We start from the raw sequence: 18,812 nt of genomic DNA, 5'->3' as shown, positions 1-18,812 counted from the left end.
GGACTCTCCTTTGGAGCCTATTGGAGCATTTTTGCCTCCAGGATAGGTGAGGGTCCCTACACCAGACCCCCAAGATGCAATGTGGGGCTCACCTCAACTCACAAAATTCTCACTTCTGTTAAAAAAAAAGGGCCTTGCCATGGTTGACAGGGATTTACACTTCATCGTGTGGACAGTGACAGAATGCGTCTCCCCGCCCCTCCTCACCTGGCAAACTTTGGTTTTGTCATTACCTCCTCCCAGGGGCCTCTTAGGCATTCTCCTCTGAACTTCCTCAGCCCTCAGCCTTCTCCTTCTCCTAGTACCAGCTGGGTCAGACAAGACCTGGAGCAAAGAAGGTGCCCAGTAAAGCCTGATGAGTTCTCGAATGATCCAGTGAAAGCCCTCAGGTACCAGATACTTCAGTTGGCCGGAAAGCCCAGTTTTCTCAGATTTTACTCAGTTATGTTTGCTTGTTCAGCGTATAGAATCCTTTTTATTTTTATTACTTCATTTTATTTTGCAGAAACTGGGTCTCAGTCTGTCACCCAGGCTTGAGTACGGTGGTGTAATCATGGCTTACTGCAGTCTCGAACTCCCGGACTCAAGCGATCCTCCCACCTCTGCCTCCTGAGTAGCTGGGACTACCGGCATGAGCCATCACCCCAGCTAATTAAAAACATTTTTTTTGTGTGAAGATGAGATCTTGCTTTGTTACCTAGGATGGTAGGATCTTTTTTTTTTTTTTTTTAAGATAATATTTTTGGAAGCTCTGTGGCCAGGACTGATTCTCTGTACCTTTGACCAGTCTCTTCCTTTTAAAACCAGGGTTTTCTGACTTGCATTTTGCATTTCTTTTATTTACCTGATCTGTGCAACTATTTTTTTCTCTTTTGGATTCCATATAGCAAATAATTCTGCCTCTCCTTTTATTTGAATTTCTCATGCCAAAAAGGCAGGGAGGGTTAGTAAACACTGCTTTGGTTGTTCTTTGTTTTGTTAAGTGTTTTTAACTTCTTAGTGTGTTGGATTAGATTGTATCTGCTTTTCCTACCTGCCTTAACCCCAGGCCTGTAAGCCTCTACCTTCCCATTGCTTGTTCACTGGCATCGTGTCTCCTAGGACAGCTGTGTGTGGTAGTGCATGTTGCGTACTGCACAACTTGGGGGTGGTACTCACATTTTAGTCCCCTCACATTATACGTGTATTAGATGATTTTTTGGCAGATGGTGGTAAAGTGTTTGGAGGATGGGGAGCCTGGTTTTAATTCTCATAAAGCCACCTTGGATTAGGAGTAGGCTGACATTGTCCCATGGTCCTGGCTGAAATTGGGAAGTCATTTTGACTCCTCCCCGGGACTGTACCCCATGACATTGGGTGTCCATGTCCCCATTGCCCTGCCCAGAGTATGGCTTAAGGGAGTATGTAGTCAGGGAACTGATGTCTTTGGACTCCACCTTCTGGATGTTTCCCCAGCCACCTCTCCTGTCTACATCCCCAGGCAGCATCCTTCTCCCTCAGGTGTCTACCTCCAGCTTCCCCTTTTCCATCGCCCCTCCACTTGGCTACCAGTATGAGCCTGAAAAAAAGGCACTCCTGATCTATCTCCTCTTCCACTCTACTTAAAACTCCTTCATGGCTCTCTGCTATCTACAATCTGAAATTCAGTGCCCTTCATTTTCTGGCCCCTGATGAACTTTCACTTGTGTGTGCTTTGCACATTGTGTTCCTCTCTGCTCTGTCGGCCTGGAGAACTCCTAGGCATCCTGCAAACTCTGCCCAAGCCTCAGCTTGCCCTCATGCACCAGCTAGGTCAAGCAGATTGGTCCTCCCCTTGCCCCAGTTCCCCAGACACTGTTTCCTGACCAGTGTTGCAGCCCTTGCTTGGCAGGATTGCAGCTGCCTTTAGAATACCCCAGCCACCGCCAGGCTCTGACTCCCTGTCACCCAGCAGCACTGGCTTGGGTCTAGCAAACGTTCCAATGAGCTCCCTGCAAGTTGAATAGTACATGATGGCTACCCTTTCACAGAGCTGGTCGGTTTTGTGATGTGGACCATGAGCATGGTCTGACCCCTGGCCCCTTCTGTGGCCTTTCCCTTGCCAGCCAGAGCCAGAGAGATGGCTGGGCCGTGCCAGACTCCCAGGAGTGCTTCATGGGTCGGGTTGTTTTGCACAAAGCTACTGGTGTCTGAGGATACCTGTGAGCTTGCCGTGCTTGCATTGCTGCTGCCTAGGCTTGGCTTCCTGGGAGAATTGGCTCGGCAACAGCAGCCTGGGCCAGGCCACAGGGCTTCTTGGGCAAAACTCCCTGGGCAGGGCCAGGGGCCGGGGCCTCATATGCACTGCCTGTGCACCAGGTGAGTCTGCGGGCAAATGAGCTCCAGCTTGCCATGGTGCTGGGGGAGGGCCACCCTTCTGCTGGGTAAACACGGGTGTTCAGGCCTGCCTAGGCACGGCCCTGGGTTCTGTCCGTTAAAGGTGCAGGACAGCATTTTGTTGAGCCGGGAGTTGCCAGTGAGAGGGTGACAGAGAGGGACACATGGGAACCTTCACCAACCTTCCCTGGGACTTGGCCCCTCCAGGCTTTGAGCAGAGGCTGCGGGAGGCTTAGGGGTCCCTGGGCCAGGACTTCTGTTCCAACTCTGAGATCTTTTCTCTGCTGCAATGCTGGCTGCTTTCTGGGACCTGGGGAAGGTGGGTGGGCTGTGAGCATGCGCATTTCCTAGGCCAGGTCGGAGACCAGAGCTTCCATTTAGCGGTCCCCACTGCAAATGCATTTCAGTCCTTGCTCACCTAGGCAAAGCTCACATCCTTGGGAACATCCATCCTGCAGCAGGCATGGTGCTTTGGGGTCTGGAGACTGTCGCAGCACCCCTTGAAGTGGGTGGTTGTATCCCATTTTGCAGAGGAGGAAGCTGGAGCTCAGAGTGCTGAAGTTGTTCAGCCTCCACAGCTGCTGAGGGAATCGGGTCTTCTACTCCTTATGCGAGGCCACAACTTAATTTTTCTTTTCTAGTCCGTGGCTGTTTGTACAAACAAGTATCCTGTGGACATGGTTGTCTGCCCCTGCCCCCTCGACAGGACAGCTCTTGAGCAGGTACCTGGGCTGGTGCCACACTTGGGGAGATGGACAGGTAGCCTCGGAGCCCGAAGCAACTGGTGGGGTTCATTCCCATGGAGGAGAGGTTCTCTGTGGTCCACGACCGAAGCCTCCGCACGTCAGATCCTTCTCCCCACCCAGATGGAGCCAAGTGGGCCCCACATCAGTGAAGGAAAAAGTAGCCCTGGGCTCTTGTGCAAACACCAATTGTGGAAGAGTGGCATCGACAACACGGGGTGCTCCCCATCCATCCGGCTCACTTTCCTTCTCCGAGATGAACTCGGCTCAGGGTGTTTTGTGCCTTCTCTGGTTTGCTCTTGTTTGGTTTTGGTCCGGTACAGTTGAAGTCTTTGCCTCCTTCCAACGGAAGCACTGGACCCCTCTCCCTGGACCCTGAAAACCCGGAGGGGCCCTGTGTTGGATCAGAGGAGTCAGGTAGAAATTGGGGGTTCTGGGTGCAGGGGGCACTTGGGGTGCCTGCTGCATGGTCCCTGAAGGCAAACTCCCAGGGAGGATGTGTCAGTTCCGAGGGCCGCTGAGATCACCATGGGCATGAGCAAGACCCTGCTGGCCGCACCTGGGACAGCCTTCCCGGGCAGGGGCCAGTCCTGCCCCTTCCTTTGTCCCTCTCCCACTCCCACGACCCCCACCCCCCACCCCCCAGGCCACCTGCTCCCTTTTTACCCGGGCACACGTCCATGCGTGCCCTTACAAGCTCCTGGCTTTTGGAAGGGAGGGGACAGGTTGTAGAGAGACGGGATGCGCCAGAGTGTAATTTTATTTCTGTGGCTCTCCTTTCAAGCTGTCACGGTAAATCTATTTTACTTGTCACTTTGTAAATCATTATGCAGGATTAAGCCTTTTACCAGCTTTTAAGGCTTCTGCAACCAGGGACCACCCCACCTCTCCCTCATCCTGCCTTCTTTCCCTCACCTCCCTTCTGAATGACCCTACTGCTGTGTCGTAAAGCTCAGTTAGAATGAAAGTGGGGACCCGGGAGACAGCTTGCTGTCATCGAGTTGAGCTGCCCCGTTTTAAAGGTGGGAAAACAATCCCAGGAGAGGGAGGGACTCCCAGGTGCAGTGCCTGGGATGCTCGGTGTTTTCTGGTGCCCCTGAGCAGTGGGGAGGGAAGTTGCTGAAAGCAACCGAGCCTGGGCATGAGACTTGGAGGGTATTTTTTCTCATCCCCATGGGGACGTGGAAGCCCCCTGTGGCTGTGGCAAGATTGCCCAAGACCCACAAGGAGACCCTGCTTGGAAGAGGAGACGTGCTTGGAGCGAGAGAAGGACCTTCTGCCCTCTCCCAGGGTGTGGGGCTGGTTGGGTGGGGGCCTGGTGACAGGAAGCTGTAGGTGGGAATGTGGTCAGAGGCGCCCTACTGACATATGGGATCCCGTTGATTCATTTCTCCAGAAATCTGTGTCCTTCTCCAGAGAAGGCTTTGGAGTGCAAGAACAATGAAGCCATGTGCTAAAATGTTCAGAGTTGCAGACAGTGGCCGGGACTGCTAGGCCAAGAGCCAGCAGTGTGCAGCGGCGTGTTTCCCTTCACGGGTGCATCCGGAGCAGCCTGCTCACAAAACCAGAGTGAAAAGACGCTCACCCACAAGGCTGATGTGTGTGGTGGGAGCTGAGGCTCGGGGGGTGCCCACTTTGAGGAGCCAGGGATGTATGTGCCCAGGGCCAGACTGCCCATTTGGGCCATGCCAGGTTTGACAGCCTTAGGTCTTGCTGCCTTTTGCATTGGGATACACTGACCCCGTCGCCAGGTTACGGGCTTCCTCCCTATTGCTGGGGTTCCAGGGCTGTCCTCTGCCTGTCTGTGCCAATAGAGGGCCCCGCCTTGGGGGGCCCATACTCACCTGTCCTGCTTCTACCACTCCCCACTTAGACTTCTGCTGTCTTGAGCCCAGACGAATTAATCTCTTGCAGCAATTTCAGTCCACCAGGAGACCTTCTCCAGCATCTTCTAGGGGTGGGTCCTGTGCTTGGGGAAGCTGGACTGGGTGACATTCATTCCCACAGCCCTCTTTGCTTGTTCAAGACACCATGATGTGCAATGGCAGCTGCCTTTTTTTTTTTTTAATTTAAAATTTTAAAATTTTGTGGATACATTAGTAGGTGTATGTATTTATGTAGGCAACTGCCTATTTATTTGCCTAAATCTAGACTTGAGCTGTTCTGCAAAGCCAGAGCCTTGTCTCTTATCCCCTAGCACGGGGTCCATAACGTCACAGGTGAAGGCAATATTTCTCCATTAGAAGGATGGCCCAGCAACAGTCCTCAGACCCTGACCTCAAGGAGTTTCACAGTCTGCATTGGAAACAACCTTGGCTGCTCAGCAGAATAGCTACAATGAGTACCGAAAGCTTCAGAGAAATCAGCTAATCAGTTCCAAGGAGTAAGATGAGAATGAGCTAGAGTGGCTGGTGGGGAGGGGCCTCCTGGAAGAGGGGGCATTTAAGGGCTGCACTGAGGATGGAGAGGATTTAGCTAGAACAAGGCGAAGAGTGGGAGGAAAGGTGCTTCTGGGCAGTGGAACCGGCATGACCAAAGGAAGGGAGGTGTGCATGTGGGGGTGCTTGGAGCAGCTCAGCCGGCACCCATGGACTTTAGGGGAAGAACAGAGGCCAAGTTTCTAGGGATGGCTGGGACCCCAGAAGGAAGCCAGGGTTAGGAGGGGACACTTATCCTAGAAGTGGGGAGGGGGAGGTGTGTGACGAACTAGGTGAGGACAGAGCCGTGTTTTAGGAGATCTAGTGACAGGGAGCCACCTGGGTTGGAGGAGACCCGAGCCTATTCATTAGGTGGGTGAGTAGAGTTCCTCAGGTGCACTTCAGGACCAACCAGGTGCCTTGTGCTGGGTGGGAGGGGCAGGGTGCTGGTGGGAGCAGCACCAGCTCGGCTCTGTGCTGAGTGGGAGAGGAGGTAGCAGCAGCAGCTGGGGCTTCTGAAGGTCTGGGTGTGCGGGCTTGGTCCAGCTATTCCTGTGCCTCTGTCCTCAACCTGCAAAACGGGAAGATTCTACAACCCCACCCAGCCTGTCTGCCTGCTGCTGTGAGGAGTGCACGAGGCACAGGGAGGGGAAGTTCTTTGTGAACTGACATTGCCTGTTCTCATCCCCTTCTGGAAAACTGGTGGCTGCCATGGCATGGCCATTTCATGGCTGCTGGCTTCCCTCTGTTCTCCAGATTGGAGACGACCCGAGGTCCTGGGTTTCATTACCAAGAAGCCATGTGACCTTGGGTCAGTCACCTCCCTCTTCCAGGCCTTGGCGTTCTCCTCCGTAAATGGATCCATGCTAATAACCTAAACCTCACTGCACACAGCTTGGCTGGTGTTCTGGGCTAGGAGACCCAGGCCTCGGCTGTGGCTGGGGGTGTCCCGCTGTGGGCAGAGCGCCCCATACCTGTTGTCATGATAGCATCGCAACCCCTCCTTATAAGCCTTGGAACCTTGACCAAGAGGTTTATATGTGCGCTTCTTGGTCTCTGGTGACTTCTAGGCCCATTTGACATTTCTTTGCACTTCCTGCCCACTCCTGGAGGCCCCTGATTAGTCTACTTGGTTACAAACCCATATCAGATCCCTGATATCTCCCAGCAAGCCTTGCACAAGGCATGTGCCTTTAAGTGATGCTCGTGGCTCTTTAAAATCTGGACACCAGCTGGCAGAGGGGTGGTCAGGTAATTCGCTTTTCTATAAGATGGTGTTTTTTTTTTTTTGGAACAGATTTTGTTTTTCTGATAAAAGAGCCCTTGAGATAGTGAGGAGACAGTACCGGAAGGAAGCAGCACCCCAAAAAGCTGTTTGAATATGATGCAGGCAGTTGAGGGGCTGAGCTACCAGCCAGTAGGAGAGAGGGTCCTGGGGGTTCAAAGAGCAGTGGGGGAAACTGAGGTGCAGAGAGCACCCAGCAAGAGAATAAATGGGTGGCAGGTCCAAACTTCAGATAATTATTATTCTTTCTACCCACTCCCCTGCGCCAACATACACACACACACATTCGGGGGATGCTTTAGGTTCTCTGCACTGTGCCATGCGGTTTATGTGCATTATCTTATTTACTGTTCTGAAGAACCCTATGCAGGAAGGACTGCTGTACCCCAGTTTTATTTAATTTATGTATTTATTTATTTATTTTGAGACAGAGTCTCACTTTGTTGCCCAGGCTGGAGTGGAGTGGTACGATCTCAGCTTGCTGCAGTCTCTGCCTCCTGGGTTCAAGCGATTCTCCTGCCTCAGCCTCCCGAGTAACGGATTACAGGCGCCCGCCACCACGCCTGCCTAATTTTTGTATTTTTAGTAGAGATGGGGTTTCACCATGTTGGCCAGGCTGGTCTTGAACTCCTGACCTCAAGTGATCCACCCACCTTGGCCTCCTAAAGTGCTAGGATGACAGGTGTAAGCCACCACGCCTGGCCTGTATCCCAGTTTTACACACATGTGTACGTGATGTGCTCAGAGCGATTAGGGCCACAGAGCCAGAAGGTGTTTTAGACAGGATTTGAATGCAGGCCTGCGAGTTCAGATCCCGGCTCCCACTACCCTATGCACACCCTCCCATGCCCCTGTGTGCCTCTTCAGGGCCTCCCTCTGGGCCATCCCCGCCGCAAGCACTCTGCAGACAGACAGTCTTCCTCTTTCTAGGAGGTGTGGGTGTAGAGGACTTTCTGTATTGGGGAGATAAAAGAGCCCGTTTGGGATGATTTTTATCAGCTCGAGCAAGTCAAGTCGGTTTGACTTACAGGAAGAAGCCAATTTGCATTTTGGGAAAGAGCTGAGTGTAAAGGCCGCGGTGAGCACTGGGTGGATTTATAAATAAACAGTCGACCGAGGGCATTGTATGTCCCCAGCCGTACAATGCTGGGTTCATATTGACACCACAGACCTGTTCCGCACGTCACAGCTGCCCTTTGGACAGAAAGGGCCTAATTGAGTAAGAGAGCGCTGCTGCTGGAAATGCCAAGGAACCCTTCCTCCGACCTGGCTTCCTCGGCACAAGAGAGCCGGGTGAGTCCGGCTGCAGCCGGGCCTGTTTACCGAGGCTGCTGGCATTGCATGCCAGGTGCAGAGCCTGCAGGCGACTCAGAAGGCCGCGAGCACTAGGGCCAGGGCGGCCTCTGCTCTCTCTGCATCCCGGAGGGAGCTCGAGCCAGAGCCAGGTCCCAGGAAACTGGGGTCATTGCACAGAGGCTACCAGACAGTCTGCAGAGCTCAGCGGCCTGGGTTCAAAGCTTCACTCACACTGCCACTATCGGTTACTTTGGCTTTCTAGAACCAGATTCCTTGGCCATGAAATGAGTACTGCTTACTTCCCAGGTTATTTTGAGAATGAAGTGAGATGAAGTCAACAGTAGATGTATCTGTCCGTTGTCCCTGCGCTGCTATGGGATGACAGAGTGATTTTGGACAAGACCAAGGCCTCGCTTGGCATCACTTCTTCAGAAAGCAATGGGGCTGGGGCCAGGTGCGTAGTGGCTCACGCCTCTAATCCCTGCACTTTGGGAGGCCAAGGTGAGTGGATCGCTTGAGCTCAGGAATTCAAAACTAGCCTGGGCAACACAGTGAAACCCTGTCTTTACCAAAAATGCAAAAACTAGCTGAGCATGGTGGTGTGCACCTTTAGTCGCAGCTACTGGGGAGGCTGAGATGAGAAGGTTACTTGAGCCCAGGAGGTTGAAGCTGTAGTGAGCCATGATTGTGCCGCTGCAATCCAGCCTGGGTGAGAGAGCAAGACCCTGCCCCTCTGGAAAAAAAAGAAAAGAAAGAGAGAGAGAAAGCAAGTGAGCAGTGGGGCTGGATGCTGATCAGAGGCCTGGGACCCTTGGGCCAGATGGGGCTGTCCCTGCCCAGCTGACTACAGGAGCTCTGACTCTCAGACCAGCCTAGATTCATATCCTGTGTCTTCCACTTGTGGGACCTTGGGCATTTGACTTCCTCTCAGGACCTCAGTTTTCATGGGTAGAAAGTGGGAACAATTAAGGTTCTTAGGAAGACAAAATACACTCATGTACACTGAATTCTCAGCGTAGGGCTACCCACATGGTGAATGCTCGTAAATCAATCATGTCTATAACATACATTTCAAGGAAAAAACATCTGTTTTGAGGGCAGAACACTATTAAGTCAAATATTTTCCTGATTTAATTTCAATAGCACTGTTATAAAAAACAATAACCATGATACTGATAGTTAGAAGACCGCCCCTTCCAGGCCCATTTCTTTACCCCTTTGCTTTTTGACAGTAACCCTTGTGCAGAGCCAACCCCATTCTCCTGACCTAACCAGTTCTCGGCCTTTCCAGGTGTCAGGCAGGTCTCTCCAGTTAGGTCAGGGAGGCCTCATCCTTCTTACCTTACTGCTCTGAATGCAGACCTATGCTGCGTCCCATCTTCTCCAGGTGCCTGATCTATTACCTTGGGCCTGGAACACACCTGACAAAGGCTGCCATGAGGAGGCCCCTCGGTACGTGTTCATCTGGACACATTGTGCAGACCCCCGCACCCCGTGTGGCTCCTGGTTAATCTTCAGGGTGCAATCAATCTCTTCCTCAGAGGTCAGACTTCATTGTTCTAAGCCTTTCTCAAATCCACATCTTGGGGCTGCTGGGCTCCCTGCATGTGTGTCCTGGTGGTCAGTTTGAAGCAGCAGCAGACAGCAGCGCTAAAGGTGGCTTGTGTGTACTGTGTGTGGCCATCTAGGGATGTCTCCTCTGTTGCTGAACCTGCAGATCCCCGTGAGGCAGGTGGGGCCGCAGGCCTCTCCCCTCTGTTTTATAGGGGAGGTAATTGAGCAGAACATAGGACAGTTATATGCTTTGCTTCAGTTGTGGGGCTGGGATTTCGACCTGGCTCCTGGCCTAACTCAGGTCCTCAGCTTCCACCAGCCTTGCTGCCTCTAAAGGTGGCTGGAGAAAGGAAGCTGAATGTGGACGGTGGGTCTGGAGGAGAGGGGCAGGAGATGAGCCCTGAAGGACAAATGTTTGCACAAGGAGTAGAAATGAGACGGCTAGGCCAGGCACGGTGGCTCACGCCTGTAATCCCAGCACTTTGGGAGGCTGAGGCAGGCGGATCACGAGGTCAGGAGAGCGAGACCATCCTGGCCAACATGGTGAAACATGGTGAAACCCTGTCTCTACTAAAAAAATACAAAAAAAAAAAAAAAAAATAGCTGGGTGTGGTGGCGGGCGCCTGTAGTCCCAGCTACAGAGGCTGAGGCAGGAGAATGGCGTGAGCCTGGGAGGCGGAACTTGCAGTGAGCCAAGATCGTGCCACTTGCACTCCAGCTTGGGCGACACAGCAAGACTCCGTCTCAAAAAAAAAAAAGAAAAAGAAATGAGACAGCTTTAATTCAAAGAACCTCCGGCAGGTGGAGGTGAGGGGTGGGGAGAGCTCTGAAACCACTGGCCGTTTTCTTGAGCACTTCTTGGCCCGAAACGCTGCCTTGAGAGGTTGATAGAGACAGGTTCCTTCAGTCAATGCCTGTTCTCAGACCTGGGTGTGGGGGCCTGCTGGGTGCCAGCCCCCTGCTTGGCTCTGGGAATAGGACAACGGCCAGAACAGATAAGATCCCTGTCTGCTGGGAGCCAAAGAGAGAAACCAGGTAAACAAGCCAATCACAATCAAGGACACCTTTATAAATTATGACAACTGCCAAGAAAGAAACAAACAGAGTGCTGAATAGAAAACCACCCAGAGGTGAGTGTGGGGGCCTTGAGACAGGAAGACCTTTCTGAGGAGGGCTGTGAGATGAGGGGGTGTGAAAAGAGAGCACACAGGCAGAGGAAACTGTGTATGAAGGCCAGAGACAGAGAGGGGTCCCGTGTGTCTCGGGGACGACGGGCAGGGGCAGAGCAGCTGAAACATGGTGGACACCGTGGATATCTTCCAGCTCCACTTGCCCCTGGGCCGCCCGCAGTGCTGCTAGCCTGCTGTGGGCATGGGCTCAGCTGTGGACATGCCTGTGTCTGTTGGTGGGTCCTACATGGGACTGGCTCCCCGCCTCAGCCAAGGGGCACATGACACATGACATCACTGGCTATTTCTGCCTCCCACTGGCCGCCTCCATCTTTGCAGCATGAAGGGAGGCCTGGCCCGAGCCCTTGACTGGTCCCCTGACTTGGCTGTCTGCCACTGAATATCACCTGCTATTTCAGTGACCGTCCTGCTGTCATAGAGGGCAGAGGAGGCTGAGGGGTGCAAGGGCTGTCACTAAGGGTCCCGGGACAAGTCCAGGTTCTCCCGCCTAGGGTCAGCCCTGGCCCTGCAACCTTTGTTTATTTACTTTGGGCCTTGCTCAAAACTGGTAGCAAGCTGCCTGGAATGCAATGTGACGAACTCGAGATAATAATAAAATCAATTGGACTGTTTCCCCAGTAATTCTAGAGACTGATGCATCATTAATGTTGGTAATACAGTGCCTGTCAGATCACAAACTTCTCAATAAATGTGCAGCTGGCAAGCTCTGATAGAAATTGGAGGCAAGCAGAGAATGAGATTTGGGGCCTTTGATATATGGGGTGTCAGTGGCGCAGTGAAGTTTTTATCAATTTCTGTCACTTTGGGCTTTTGTGCTCACAACATATGTGGTCTTCATGGCATCTCTCTGTGGGCTGCTTGGATGCTAACTGCACCCCCCACGCAACAGTGTGAGGAAGAGGAGTTCCTGGAGGGGCCTCAGCAGCACTGGTGCCCTTCCGTGCGGCTTCATTACCAGGGGCTTCTCAGGCAGACGTGGATGGGCAAAGCCTTTGGACCTGACTCTCTGGATCACTCAGGCACTCTCCAAGCATTGACTGAGTCCCTGTTGGATTCAAGATGCCATTGGGCCCTCAGAGGCCTTTGGGGGCTCTGGAGGACTTGATGGAAGCCTGGGGCTTGGGGCTGTGGGGAATGATCAAATGATCATTCCTACCTAAGGGTCAGGAGAAAATGGAAGGAGTGTGTGAGTTAGCCTGGAAGTGCCTGCCAGGTAGACTAGGAGAAGGGCCTGTTCGACTGGGGAGCTCTGTGGGCCCAGGCCCTGAAGCATGATGAATCCTGGAGTTTAAGCGGGAGTGAGGAGTTTGGCCAGGCCAGGCCCCGGTGGCACTGGAGAGAAGGCAGAAGCTGCCTGGAGGCTGTGTAGTGTGGTGGTTAGCACAAGCACTCTGGAGCCAGACAGGCAGGCTCCGAATCCTAGGTCCCACACTTAGCAGCTGGGCAACCTCTGGGAACTGACTCAACCGCTCTGTGCCTCAGTTTCCTCACCTGTAAAATGGAGGTGGTGGTAGTTGACCACCTACCTGGAAGGACTCTAGCAAGCATAAATGAATTAATACTTGTATGAGTGCATGGTCCATTGCAAGCACCTGATAAATAATTGGCATTACTTTTGCATAATGAGCCCAGTGAACCCACCAGTCATCTGAGAGCCATAGAGTGAGATACAGAGCGTTGAAGTGGGGCATCCGCACTCACACAGCTGCCCAGAAGCAGAGCTGAGATTTGAGTGCAGGTGATCTCAAAACCTGCGTCTCTAAGCTGCTGCTGAGGCTGGGGTTGAGCAGGGTGGGCCTTGGGTGCCCATGTGGAGGAGGTGGCATGCGGCTGGGGGCTCAGCATCCTACCGAGGACGGGCCTGGGAGGTCACCATCATTAGCAAGGAGATTGGGTGGGCAGCGAGTGAGCTCAGGCTTCATTTGTCAGTAGCCCTCTGGGAGCTGGAAAACTTCTGAGACTGGGGACTTGACTGTGGTGCAGACGTCTGCATTGGCTCCTGGAGGCTGGAGGTGACTTTGAGTAGCAGAGGAGCCAAATGGGAACCATGTTGGTGGCAGATTCCAGAAGTGAGTCAGGGTTTCAATGTTCCAAGCTCACCTGCTTGGGAGCAGGTCCTGAGACCCAGCAAGGCCTGCACCCCCTCCTCAACACCCACCCACCTGAGAGTGCCACCATCTCTGGAAACCAGAGCGGAGGGTCCCTAGGCTGTGGGGGTGACTTGGGTGTGGGCACATTCTGATGCAGATATCACTGTGGTGCGCCTGCTGGGGACCCACCGTGAGGCCCTGGGAGTCAGTGTGCTGGTGCTGGATACCAGTGTTCCTTGAGAGTGCCCTGGGCACAGGGACCCCATGCTCCCATGAGCAGGGTTGCTCCTGGCCCTTCCCCAGGCTGCCTTTGAAAAGGTCCTTCCCCCTCCCCATGGCTCCACAGAACACCAGGATGTACTCCTGGCTGGTTCTGCATCTGTGTTTGCCTTTAAAAGAAGGCGGGTTGCAAGGCCCCCCAGGGCCTCAGGAAAGAAGAAACAATCTTGTTAAACTGGGGTGTGGAAGACAGAGGGGCCTGCCCTGCACTGGGAACAGGGAGCGGTGTCCTCTGGGCCCAGGTCTGTGCCCATACCCTCCTCAGCTCCCTCCAAACCTCCCTGAGCCTCTGTGTCCTGCTTGGGACTTCCCAGTGTGGAGCCCAAGTCCTTGCACTTGTTGGGTGGTGGAGGATGGCTGGTCCTGCATTTCCCAGGTGATGTGCCTGGGAAACATCTCTCCATAAACCCCCTGTGGCTTGGGCTTGGAGGAAATGTCTCTTCCTGCCATAGGAGTGGCAGGGTGAAGCACCGAGAGGAGCTACAGGTGCATTTGAAAAAGCAGGTGGGTCTTCTTTTTACCACCTGGAGGTCCTGGTTATGGTGGCAGGTAGGAGCACGGTGCTGACATGGTCCTACCCGGTGTGGCTCCCATAACTACTGCTTGTATGACCCGAACAAGTCTCCAGCCACTCTGAATGTCACTTATCACCACAGTGTGGGTCCTCATGCCCACCTGACTTGAGGTATAATGGACCACACACCCTGATGCTCAGAGCATGTCTCTTGTTGAATGCCTGGCCCTGGATGACTGGTCCTGGCCAACCCTAGGAGTTTAGAGCCTCGCTAGGGAACAAGACTGGCCAGGTACTACCTATAGCATGAGGTGGCTGCGAACAAGAGCCCTGCTGAGGGGAGCCCCAAGGGGACAGGTTCAGGTCGGCCTACTGGGGGAGGGCATTCAAGGAGAGCCTCCCAGAGGAGGTGACCTTTGTGCTTCAGCCCAAAGGATGAGTTGGGGAATGCTCAGCAGAAAGAGGCAGGTGAGGGCTGGGCATGGTGGCTCATGCCTGTAATCCCAGCACTTTGGGAAGTCAAGGTGGGAGGATCATTAGAGTCCAGGAATTCAAGACCGTCCTGGGCAACATAGACACCATCTCTGGAAAAAAAAAAAAAAAAAAAAAAAAGACAGGTGAAGTAGTCAGGCCTGGGTGGGTGGGAGGCAAAGCTCGGGAGCTCAGTGGGGGCCTGATCACATCCCAGAGGGCCTTGAATGCCGAATGGAGTTTATCCTTGACTCCGGGTAAACAAGGAAAGATTTTGGGGTGAAAAATGCTGTCCTCAGATCTGATTTGCAGAACAGTAGCTGCGGTGGCTGCTTGGAGGATGTTCTCACAGGGGTCCCATGAGCCCTGCTGCATTCAAGGACAGAGGGCATGAGGCTCATTGCTGGCAGGGGCCTGGGTATGAGCCAAACAATGCTGCAGATACCATGTGGCTGGCAGGAGCTGAGGATGGTGGTCATCGGGGGCCCTGGGTGCTGTGGTGTCTAAAGGGAGTGAATTCCAAGTGCCGTGGGGGTGCGCTTGGCCCTCAGGGCTTTTGCACACAGCACCCCTGGGTGCCTGTTCAACATGCAGATGCTGTTCTTACCCCAGCACAACTGGGCCAGGTGCATTTAGAAATCTGGTTGAAAACTGCAGGTCTGATGAGGAGCACAAAGGCCAGGTCCCTAGAGAACAGGAGCCTTTGAAGGAAGAGGGTGGAGCTGATTGCAGACTGCAGAATCTTGAGGGGCTGCTAGGTGTGGACTTGGCCACAGCAAGGAGAGAGGAGGACCAAGCTCTCCCCTTGATGGGTAATTCAGCATACAGTTGCAGCTCTTTGCAGTAGGGGTGAGGAAGGCAAGATCATGGTGCTGGGGGCGCTACTGATTGTCTAATGGAAGGGAGTTCACAGCACAGGCAAAGGGCTGAGCTCACTGTGCTGTTGAAGAGGGCAACTGAGTAAGTCCTCTAGGATGAGTGGGAAATTCCCATGTCAGGAAGCGAGGGAAAAACATCTGAGGCAGAGGGCACAGCATGTGCAAAGGCTCAGAGTGCTGGGGGGTTGCTGTCAGAGGGTTACAGCTCTTGAAGCCAGGCCAGCGGGGATGGACTTTGTTCCTGTCTAGGGGCAGCAAGTCAGCCAGGCTTTCTTCTCTTAAGTCAGAGAAGAAAGGCCAGGGCTACTGGATCCTGGAGTGTGTGAGGTCCTCGGCCCAGTGGATGTCTGGTGGCCTTCATGTATCTTATTGGCACCGCCACGTTCACGGGAGCCATGGGGTCAAGGTAGGGCCTACTTGTGCAGTGGGAGGGATAATCTCTAGGTAGGCAACTGGCACCTGCCCCTCTGGTGGTAAAGTCCATCTGGGTGAACCAGGGCAGGGAGGGAGGGAGGCGGGTGGCCAGGTGACAGCCGTCCTGGCAGGTGTGCTCCGTCATCTGCCATGAAGACAGCCGTGGGGCCTCAGGGGCTGGAGCTGTTTCTCACACTGTCCCCCACCACAAACACACACACTGAGACTTCACCGTTGTTCCTCCCCTCTCTGAGGATGTGATGTGAGGAGCAGCTGTCAATTACCGTCAGCTGCCACAATGCAGGGAGGCAGCTGAGGACCAGAGAGAGCAGGAGTGGCCAGCTCCAGGTCACACGGCAAGTGGGACCTCCGACTGGCTCCCAGCCGCCCCATGGCACCAGGGACCTCACGTGGGTCAGTATCTCTCCACCGTCTCTGTAATTCTGGCTCCTGCTCCCTAGGAGGAAGAGCTGTCCCCTAGCAATAAGCTCTTTCCGTCTGGAGTCAGCAGCTTATTCAGCTTGTCCTCACCTCCCTCCACCTACAAACAACCCAAGGGAACAAACCCAGAAAGCCAGGTCCTAGCCTGTTGGACCAGGCCTCGCCCAGTTGGAGCAGAAGGCACGCAGTGGGGAACGCAGCCTGTAGCCCCTCTCACAGGGAAGCAGAAATCCCGGCTCTGGAAGCGTATAAACACGGTTATTTTTAGCCCTCAGAGGGCTGTGGGCGCAGCAGCGTGACCTGAATCTGGCTCAGCCCCTTCCTCCTGCCCCACCCGGGAGAGGAGGCCTCCCTTGCCCCGCCCTCTGCTCCATCAGCTTCGGGGCTGGGCCAGTGAATTCCAGGACCCAGGGAGAGAAAGAACTGGGTGTGTGGGGGGATCTCAGCAAGGCTGCCCGGGGCCAGGAGCTGAGGCTGAGACCAGCTCGCGGGGACAGGATGTGGTTTTCAGAGAGGCAGCATTTCAAGTTGCAACAGAAATATTGGAGCCACCCGATTTCATGACTTTAACATGGGTTCTTACTCCATAATCCTGGTCCCTTCCCTGGTCTGGCTGGAGAAAAGTCCCAGGTGCCACCTGGAAAGCAGTGCTGGCCTAACACCAGGAGGCCATGCTGCTGCTTTGCTGCCATAGGCTACCAGACCCGCATAGCACCTCTCCGCCGCTCAGTGCTCTCATCTGAGAAGTGGAATCATTTCCAGCCTGGCTGGCAGGGGGCTGAGGGGGTGATGGTGAGCTGACAAAATCGTAACAGTTCACTCACTTGTTCATTCAACCAACACTTATTAAATGTCAGTTTTGTGCCAGCCAGTGATCTAGCCATTGGATGGAAAGCAGGAAACCAGCTTGAGGAGGTGCTGACCCTCCTGAGGCTAACATCATTGAGCAGGGGTGGGGAGCACAGAAGGACAGTAATCAGCTCGTGGGGCGTGCAGTACAGTAGTAATGTCGAGTGATGTGTTATGGAGTGGCTGGGGTGGGGGAGGCAGCATGTATTTTAAATGAGGGCAGTCTAGGAGGACCCCTTGAGAAATTATAAAACAGCCAGCCACTGTGGGTGGAGGAGGTGGTGTGCGGGAACAGCAGGTGCAAAGGCCCGGGGGTAGGAATATGCTTGGTGCCCGAGAACTGAGGATGTGGGGAAACGGGGAGCGGGTAGGGCCAGCTGCATGGGGCTCGAGGGCTGTGGAGATGCCTGGGGTGGGGGGCTGTAAACAGGAAAAGCTTTACAGCTGTAAGGAAGAGCAGGAAGGAAGTGAGAGTAGGAGGCCAAGGAGGGGCTGTCGCCCCCACCCAGGCAAAGGAGCTGGCGAGGAGTGGGCAGATCCGCACACAAGGAGGGTGAGCGGTGGAAATGGCAGATGGCTTGGCTGAGGGGGAGTGTCAGAAACCAGGATGGTTCCTTGACTTTTGGATTTGATGCCTGGGTGGGTGGGGTTGGAGAGGGCATTTGATCCAAAAGGAGGGTGGAGGGAGAACAGGATCTGGGCTAGGGAGGGCAAGGGGTGATGCCAACCTGGACACAGGTTTTCAGTGTCTGTTGAGATCAGAGTGGAGAGGGGAGCCCCTGGGGGAGAAGCTGCATGGGGCACACCAGGCCCCAGGCTGGCACAGCCCTCCTCCGTGGGGCTCTTTGCCAGCCCAGAGCCAGGCTGTGTGGGCAAGTGCTTCCCTGGGGACCTGGCCTGGGGTTTTGTCCCGGTGCATCATGGATGAGGGCCTTCTGGTCCGCTGGCTTGGAGGCGGGTGTGGTTGGGGGTGCACAGTGGTCGATGTCTCTGCCCAAAAGGCTGGACCTGGACAAGTTGGAAGGTGGTCTGTCATTCAAGCACCATTTGCCGTTGGCTGAATGCGAGCCCTGGTGTCACCACCAACCTTGTTCCCAGCTGGGCTGACTTCTTACTATGAACTAGCAACTGCCTCTCCTATGCCTGGACTGGGATGGGAAGGACAGCAGGAGTAGCAACATGCTCTGGGATTTTTCACAGCAGACCTGCTTCACTTTCATCTGGTCATGAGACAGTGTAGTGACCCCTCCCCTCTCTGGACCTCAGAATCCCACCTGAGATCCCAGGATGGAGTAGAAGGTCTTCAGGGTCTCCGTGTGAGATGCAGCCTTTCAATGACGGAGATTTGGTATTGAGAAGGTCATGGTGTGAGTAAAGACCTGGAGGCTGGTCTAGGGAGTCACCTTGCAGGACCTTGGGGAGCAGATGAGTATAGAGTCCACGTGCATAGAAGCCACGTGCAGGGTGGTCACTGGAGGTGAGGTGGGAACACCAGGCTGCCTGGTTGGGTCAGAGGGACCAGATTACCATATAAGCCATTGTGCTCTCAGGACAATCTCCTGGCTTACTAAGGCCTCAGTTTTGTCATCTGCAAAATGGGTACAATAGACGTCACTGAGCTTGGATGGGTGAATACCCACCAAGGTAATGTACAGAGATGGGCCAACTCAGTGCCTGGTCGTAGGATGTCTTTGATTTCCAGAGGTTGCCTTCTTTCCCTGTCTTTGTCCAGTTTGTAGCCAGAATCCAAATTTCAGGGAAGGGCTCTTTTGCTATTGGGGCTTCCTGTGAGAGCCACAGCCTCGGGCCTGGGAGTCCTGCCAAACCCAACTCTGGAGGCCGTGAACCTCATCGTAGCCTTGGGGACTGGCCCGCTGGCCACGGCGCTCTGAGCATCAGCCTTAGGTATTGCTAGTAGGAGGCGCACTGGGGTTTTAACCAGAGGCAGTAATGAGCCTTCTGAAATCATGCCAGCTTCATGTTTTGTTTGTCAAAGAAACGATGGGCCTTGATTTCCTATCAGCGTTGATGTGGTT

At 54.0% G+C, this 18,812-nt stretch overlaps 2 protein-coding genes across 2 annotated transcripts in view; both read left to right on the top strand.

Moving 5' to 3' along the window:
• PPIF (peptidylprolyl isomerase F) overlaps positions 1-18,812 on the top strand; it is an 860,147-nt gene that overhangs the window by 594,842 nt on the left and 246,493 nt on the right. The gene's annotated exons all lie outside the window — the stretch shown is intronic.
• Positions 1-18,812, top strand: part of ZMIZ1 (zinc finger MIZ-type containing 1) — a 241,636-nt gene that overhangs the window by 16,866 nt on the left and 205,958 nt on the right. The gene's annotated exons all lie outside the window — the stretch shown is intronic.

This window comes from Macaca thibetana, chromosome 9 (genome assembly GCF_024542745.1).
Source record: "Macaca thibetana thibetana isolate TM-01 chromosome 9, ASM2454274v1, whole genome shotgun sequence".
NCBI classification, from domain to species: Eukaryota; Metazoa; Chordata; class Mammalia; order Primates; family Cercopithecidae; genus Macaca; species Macaca thibetana.
The sequence above is the reverse complement of the archived record's forward strand: the minus strand, read 5'-3'. Positions and strand labels throughout refer to the sequence as shown.